At 42.2% G+C, this 7,756-nt stretch overlaps 1 non-coding gene across 1 annotated transcript; it reads left to right on the forward strand.

The window, feature by feature from the left end:
- The first annotated feature begins 4,350 nt into the window (after positions 1–4,350).
- Positions 4,351–4,423, forward strand: trnak-uuu (transfer RNA lysine (anticodon UUU)). Its single transcript has one exon. It is a non-coding gene; the product is annotated as a tRNA-Lys (tRNA).
- The last annotated feature ends 3,333 nt before the right edge of the window (positions 4,424–7,756 follow it).

Raw genomic sequence — 7,756 nt, forward strand, 5'->3', positions numbered from 1 at the left:
AGATGTTGGTGTATGTTCTGGTGATTGAGAATTTAGACAACGCACTCAGTGAATCTCTCCAAAGAACCCACGACTCCTCCATCTTTTGGGGCAGTGGAGCATCCCAGTCACAGTTTCCTGCAGTGAGCTCTCTAAGGATGGACTTACCATGGATAGTGACGGGTGCTACAAACCCTAGCGGGTCGTAGAGACTATTTATGGTAGATAAGACACCACGTCAAGTGAACGGCCTTATCTCATCAGACACATTAAATGTGAAGCAGTCTTTCTTCAGGTTCCAAAGGAGACCTAAACTACGCTGTGTCGGAAGCGCATCTGCTTCAAGGTCTAAGTCTTTAAGGTCTTTTGCATGGTCTTGGGATGGGAAAGCTTCCAGGATCTCTCTCCTGTTGGCTGCAATTTTGTGCAACCTCAAGTTCGAATTTGCAAGGATATCACGAGTCCTTTGCAGCAGGGACACAGCCATTTCCACAGAGGGAAAGGATTTAAGGCCGTCATCTACATAGAAGTCACGCGTAACAAACTGCTCCACCTCAGGGTCAAAGTTCGTCTCAGAGCACTGCACAGCTCGATGAAGGCCAAATATTGCCACTGCAGGAGAGGGGCTGTTACCAAAAACATGGACCCTCATTCTATACTCTGTGATGTCACTGCAGGGGTTGTTGTCACGGAACCACAAAAACCTGAGAAAGTTCCTGTCTTCTTCCCGCACATAGAAACAGTAAAACATCTGTTCGATGTCTGCTGTGAAGGCCACTGCTTCTTTCCTGAAGCGCATGAGGACGCCGATGAGCGAGTTGTTGAGGTCTGGCCCTTTAAGTAAGACATCGTTAAGCGACAACCCCTTGTACTGTGCACTGCTATCAAAAACGACCCTTATCTGCCTTGGCTTTTTAGGGTGATAAACCCCGAAAAGAGGCAAGTACCACCTCTCCTCGTCCTCCTAACGGAGGGGCTATCTCTGCATGGCCATTTCTGAAAATCTGTCCCATGAAAGCTATGTAATGATCTTTCATTTCTGGTTTTTTGTCAAAATTACGGATCAGAGACATGAGCCGGTTCATGGCTTGTGGCCTGTTGTTGGGGAGCCTTTGGCGTGGTGATTTGAATGGTAATGGAGCTATCCAGCTATTGTTTGCATCCCTTTTCATTCCTTCTCTCATTATTTTGATGAATGCCTTGTCTTGAATCGAAGGGGAGACCTGATTGTCATTTTTGGTCTGCTCAAACACACGACAGCCAAGATGGTCCGATTCACAGTTAGCTCTGTCACTGGGTTGTGGAACGTCTTGGCAGGGGACCTGAATCCCACAGAGTTTCTCTTTCACATTAATCACATTAGGACATGGCTGGAAGCATGTTGGTCGACCTCTTTCCGTTGTGTTGGTGTACAGAGCATTCACTGCAATGGCTTTGTGAACACCACCTAAACACACATTTCCCACTATAACCCACCCCAAGTCTAATTTTTGTGCGTAGGGTGCGTCGTGGGGGCCACTAATCTGCTTATGGACTTTGTGAACCCTTATGATGTCCCGTCCGAGCAGCATCAGAATGTGGGCATTGGGGTCAAGCTCTGGGATGAGATTTGTGACATTCTTTAGATGGGAATGATGGAGTGCTGCGCTGGGTGTTGGAATCTCCTCCCTATTATTAGGAATGTCATTACACTCGATCAGACTTGACAGGGGGATGTGAACTGCTCCATCTAGGGACTCTATAACATAACCAGTGGCTCTCCTGCCCATTGTCTCTTTGAGGCCCGCACACGTTCTCAGTAAATAGGGAGAGCTGGGGCCGTTTTCCTTAAACATCTCAAAAAACTCTGAGCGGACAAGAGAGCGGTTGCTCTGCTCATCATGAATTGCATACAGCCTGATTGCTTGCTCTGGGTGGCTTGCCGGGTATACCTTAACAAGGCAGATTTTAGAACATGACCTTCCAGTGAGGTTCTCACCACAGACTTGAGTGCATTTTGAAGTGATTTCACTATGTGGTGTAGTCCCATGCTCCCCGCCATGCTCTGCATCAGGGTCAGTTTCTTTGTACCAAGGAGCTGGGCCTGGGTGGAGAGCTGTGTTGTGATCACCGTTACATTCAGAACATTGCACTTTAACCTTACAATGCTTAGCAAAATGTGTTGAAGACGCACAGCATCTAAAACAAATGTTGTTCTCTTTCAGAAACGTTCTGCGTTCTCCGATTGGCTTCTCACGAAAGGCTCTGCATTTCTGAAGGGCATGGGGTTTTTTATGCACTGGGCACAGTTTGTCGCAGTCGTCTAGTCCTTTTGAGTTTCCATATGACTCATAGCGGGGGTTTGAAAATACCTCCGTTTTCTGTACTGTCACTTCTCTCTGTCTGTTAATTTTCCAAGAGTGTCTCTCAGAATTTGGGACAGTGTCCGGATGAGTGGCAAAGTTAAAGCTTGGATCATTTTTAATGTTAGCCTCTTGGTTGACGAAGTTAACAAAAACACTGAATGGGGGAAAGGGAACCTGGTTCTCACGTTTGTGATTTGCACCAACTGAAACCCACTTCTCTTGCAAGTAGAAGGGAAGTTTTTGCACAATTGGGTTTACACCCCTTGCAGAGTCTAAGAAAGAGAGGCCAGGGAGGTCTCCCTCTTCCTTGGCACTCTGAAGCTCCATGAGTATGTCACTGAATTTCCTCAGCTTCATATAATCTCTGTTTGTGATCTTTGGGAAGTTGTCGATTCGTTTAAACAGAGCATCTTCAACTACCTCCGCTGAGCCGTAGCACTGGTCAAGCCTCTCCCAGATCATTTTTAGTCCAGCACCTGGACGATTGATGTGTATGGCTCTGATTTGTTCAACATGTTCAGCAGATTCCTTACCAAGCCACCTGAACAATAAATCCATCTCTTCGCTGGCTGACAGCTCTAAACCCTTCACTGCATTCTCAAAAGAGCGTTTCCAGGCTCTATAATTCTGTGGCCTATCATTGAACTGAAGGAGGCCTGTTGCTACAATTTCCCGCCGAGCAAAGTACCTAATAAATTCACTGATGTTTCCTTCACTGTGGACTGGAGGCCTGGAGTTGCGGGTGGGATGGTCATAGTTGTCTCTTGGATTTTGTTGTATCCAATTGTGATCTGTATTGCAGTTATCTGGAGCAAGATGGGGGGCCGAATAGGATGAAGAAGTGACTGGAATGTGATGCTTATACACAGGTTGTTTAGAATGAGTTTCTGTTTTTGAAGGTGGTTCACAGGCTGATGTGTTGCTGTGTGAGGGGTTAGGATCACACAGGGGAACAAAAAAGTCAGCTGAAGGGTTATCAAATGATGGGGTCTCTTGTTTTTCAGTAGTTTCATTTTTTACTAACTTGGCCTGAGCCATAACATACCTTTCGGTTCTGAGTGAGCTTTTAAGAGAAGGGAGATCTAAATCACGTCCGTTGCTCTGTTGATCCGCTTGTGATTGAACAGCAGCCTCCAGGACCTCTGCTTCTGCTGTGGCAGTAGCTGCTTCTTTCTCACATTGAAGGAGTTCCATTGAGGCTTCGAGTTTAGCTTTCTCCAGTTTTAAACTCATTTCCTTTTGAGCAAAGGTCAGACGAGTCTTTGCTGCCTCCGCTCTTGCACGTGCTTTGGCTGCTGCTGAACCAGTAGAAGAACAGGAGGCCTGGGATCTTGTTTCATAGGATTTAGCAGACATGATGGCGTCAACAGCTTCTGGTGAGACACTCCGTCGTAGCCGTGCTTAGCTGAAGCGTCGTGGCGTCTTGGAGGTGTCTGCCGCTAGCCGGTCAGCGTCACTTGTTAGCAGAGATGCCGTCGTTTCACTGTTCTGTCCTCAATGCGTCTTGTGCATGTGTCGACAGACAGCTAAACGCTCTACTCCAAACAAACTCCGCATATTATGTCTGTAGCAGGTTTATTGTTGAAGTAAAGGTGAAACTAAAATAAAACAAACAATCATACATCATGAATGTTCCGTTCATCTTCACAGCCATGACTCATCAAATAAACATTTAAACATACACAACATAATACAAAACATAAATTAAATGCATCAAACCCTTTTTTTCTCTTAAGTCTAAATCTTACAAATGAAACAGAACAATGTGTTCTTTATGTGTATAGGACCACTGTCCTCTGTGGACTAGCAGATGTGAGCATGTGAGGAACTGGAACCACTTCTTCATCTGAACCATGGGGATGCCAATTTATAACACCTGAAACCACCTCCACTGTCTGCACACACAGGAAGTTCACCCTTAAAGAAGCATTCAGCGAATTTCTTATATGTTTGAAGGTAGCCAATCAATGCTCTCTGTTTCAGTTAAGCTGTCTGCACAGAATTAGTCCCTTAAATCACATGTAGAGCCCAGATAGCTCAGTCGGTAGAGCATCAGACTTTTAATCTGAGGGTCCAGGGTTCAAGTCCCTGTTTGGGCAGCAAGCTTTGTACTCTTGTTACACCACATTCAGATGTTAACCCTTTAAACCCTAAAAGAAAAAAAAATCACCTAAAAAGACATTAATAATGTGCATTATGCATGTTCTTGGTGTCTAGGAACATCCAGGGAGCTCAGGGAATGCATTTCCAGTGTTTAAAATATTGTGTCTATTAGTATGCCTGAGTGAATTACAATAAACTAAATGAGAAATGTAACATTTCTATCCTCGCCTGAGTTTTTTCCTGTTTGACAGAAGAAAACAGTATGCTAACAATGATTCTATGTACACAGATGCCATTGATCACATTCAGCTATTCCTTGGCTACAAATGTACCAAATTTGATTGAATTTGAACAAAGAGCAAAGTCTTCACAAAGGTTTTAGTAAGGATATCACCAGGCGGACACTCAGTTTGGCACAATTTGGCACCACATTGCCAAATAGGTTACTTATCATTTCCAATAGGAAGTGGCTGAAAAATACAACTTATATCCATTTCACTAGTCTATTGCCATCTACTGGAGCTTTTGGGTATGAATTTTACCTTGTACTTCATCAACTTCTACCATTATGCACAGTGTAAAATCAAAAACATAAACAAAAATAATTTTGTCTCCAAATAGAGCAGTTTTTATTATCATAACTAATAACTAATGTAAAATAATGAAAGTCCAACCAAATATAAAGTAAGAAAAATACAATAACAACAAGGAGAGGTGATGCCTCAGCGTTGAGCCCAGATGGGCCTGGGACCTCGCTGAAGAGGAAAGCGAGGTCCCAGGCCCATCTGGGCTCTTCCCTCTTGTTGGCTATGAAAATAATAACACTTATTTTTATCTGTAATTGCATACATATTGAAATATACACATTATGTAAAAAATATGTAAAGACAGTATTGAATAGGATTGAATCATCCTTCTTCATCTCTGTTCAGCTCTTCCCTTAGGGGTTGCCACAGTGAATCATCACCACTATCCTCTGCATCCTCCTCTCTCACCCCAACTACCACCCTGCTGTATACTATACTGTGTATATGTATATATATAATAAATCATTTTTATTAGCAACAAATAGTTTACACTTCAAAATAAATGTACAAAACTTACTCATAAACTGGGTCCATCTTTTCCAACGTTCATTGTTGCTGGCAACGGAGTCAAACAAATCCGGAAATCCCTACCGTTGAAATTCTGCTCCATGCCCCTCTCGACGCAGTAAGAAGAAGAGATAAGCTAGCTAACAACCTAAAAAAAACTCTGACACTCACTGAAACTCACTGAAATTCACCAAAAGTCACTGAAGCGCACTAAAGCAACTACAACCTCCACAAACACCTACGCACACTAGCGTTAGTGTTGTTGCGTCTTTACGCAGGGATTTTATGTCAGCTGGGTATTGTAGTCCATTAGATTTTTTATACCATTCAATTCAGTAGCTTGTCCTCTTTCATTGGACTACAAACATGGCCGTATCAGAATTTGAAGTAATAGTGCCTGCACGTTTTCAGCCCTTCAGCGGCCCATCAGGTTTAACCACTGCAGTACTGTTAACCTGCTAGCATCTTTGCTTATCTAAACACAGTTTTCATTTCTGTCCAATGCGAGACAATTACCAACCCCTATAAAGGAGAGGTTCTGCTTCTCAATTCAATTCAATTCAGTTTTATTTATATAGCGCATATTACAATCAGACATTGTCTCAAAGCGCTCAGGAGGGTCACACACTAATACAAGACCACTTCCTGTTATGCAACAAATACACTTTATGATTCAATGTTGAGCTAATGCCACAGCCACAAAGTCAATCAAGGATTGTTTTTTGAAGACGTTTCGCCACTTCCCCAAGTGGCTTCTTCAGTTCTGCTACTTTTCTGGTTGGGAATCTGAGTTTTATGTGTTCAAGACCTCTGTGGGTGGATCTTGCAGGAGCTCACATGACTACGATCCCTATAGTTCAGGGTTCGGCAACCCAAAATGTTGAAAGAGCCATATTGGACCAAAAAAACAAAAAACAAATATGTCTGGAGCCGCAAAAAATTAAAAGCCTTATATAAGCCTTATAATAAAGGCAACACATGCTGTATGTATCTATATTAGCTATATTAGCCTACTATTGTTGGGGGCAACAGTGGCGCAGTGGCAACAGTGGCGCAGCAGGGTTGTCCAATAACCAGAAGGTTGGTGGTTCAATCCCAACTCCTCCCTAGTCACTGTTGTGTGTTCTTGGGCAAGACACTTCACCCTAGCCTGTGGCGCGCCTTGCTAGTCATTGTATGACACTGCTTGTGCAGCAGCCGTAACAAATTTCCCTCTGGGATTAATACAGTATCTAAAATAAAAAAAAAAAAAAAAATATCAAAATGACTAAGTTGGCTACAAATACATAATGAACCTTCATGATTAAATGTTTATTTTCCCTGCAGCGCATCCTGTAGGGAATGAGGCACTACGTGACTGCTCTGTTGTACGACAACTCCATTACAATATTAATGAATTATGTTTCATTGCTTTGATGAAATTAAAGAAATGCAATGAAGAAATCCAATTTTTGATGTCATTTTTATTTTGAGGATTTGAAAAAACAACAACAAAATGGAACGTGCATAACGTGCCCCTTATCTGGGCAACAAACAGAGTGCAATAAAACGCAGCCTGCATTTATAAAAATAAAACAGCAGCCTTTTGAAAAGGTAAAGTATATAAAATCTAATTCATACAGTTTAAGTTTGATTTCTGTACAAATACCAAGCAAGTCAGTGCAAGGGTAAAACGAAGCAGCATCCTCTTCTCTTTTGGCACGCAACCAACGCAGCTATCCTCGGACCTGAGCAACAAAACACAATAATATCCCTAAGTGTCATTCCATCTATACTGACGAAAATCAGAAATCACTTTATAGAAACAGCCACTTCGTTACTAAATATGTGCCTATGACAGGATTGTGTTCTTACCCGTTTAATGTGACGTCTGTTTTCGGACATCAATGGTCACCTTCTCAACACAACACCTTCTCGGGCATTTAAGATGTAACTTTTTTTTGTAATTCAAATTTTTTATTTAAACACACAAAAGCTCACAGTGGTACATACATAAGACAAGAGGGCCATTGATAAAAAGACACATTTGTTAAAGCTTAGATAGTCCCTGTCAAAATGAGTTCAACAACAGCACAAAATAAATACAATAAAATATATATACACATATATTATACAAATATCAATATTACAATAGCAATAAGAAATGAGTTGGACAAGTTACTTTTATATCAAGCTTCACCAACATGGTTCTAATTAGAGGTAAGATGTTCCATGAAATAATCCCAAGTTCCCAGT

The sequence above is a fragment of the Parambassis ranga genome, unplaced genomic scaffold, assembly GCF_900634625.1.
Source record: "Parambassis ranga unplaced genomic scaffold, fParRan2.1 scaffold_22_arrow_ctg1, whole genome shotgun sequence".
In the NCBI taxonomy this organism is placed as follows: Eukaryota; Metazoa; Chordata; class Actinopteri; family Ambassidae; genus Parambassis; species Parambassis ranga.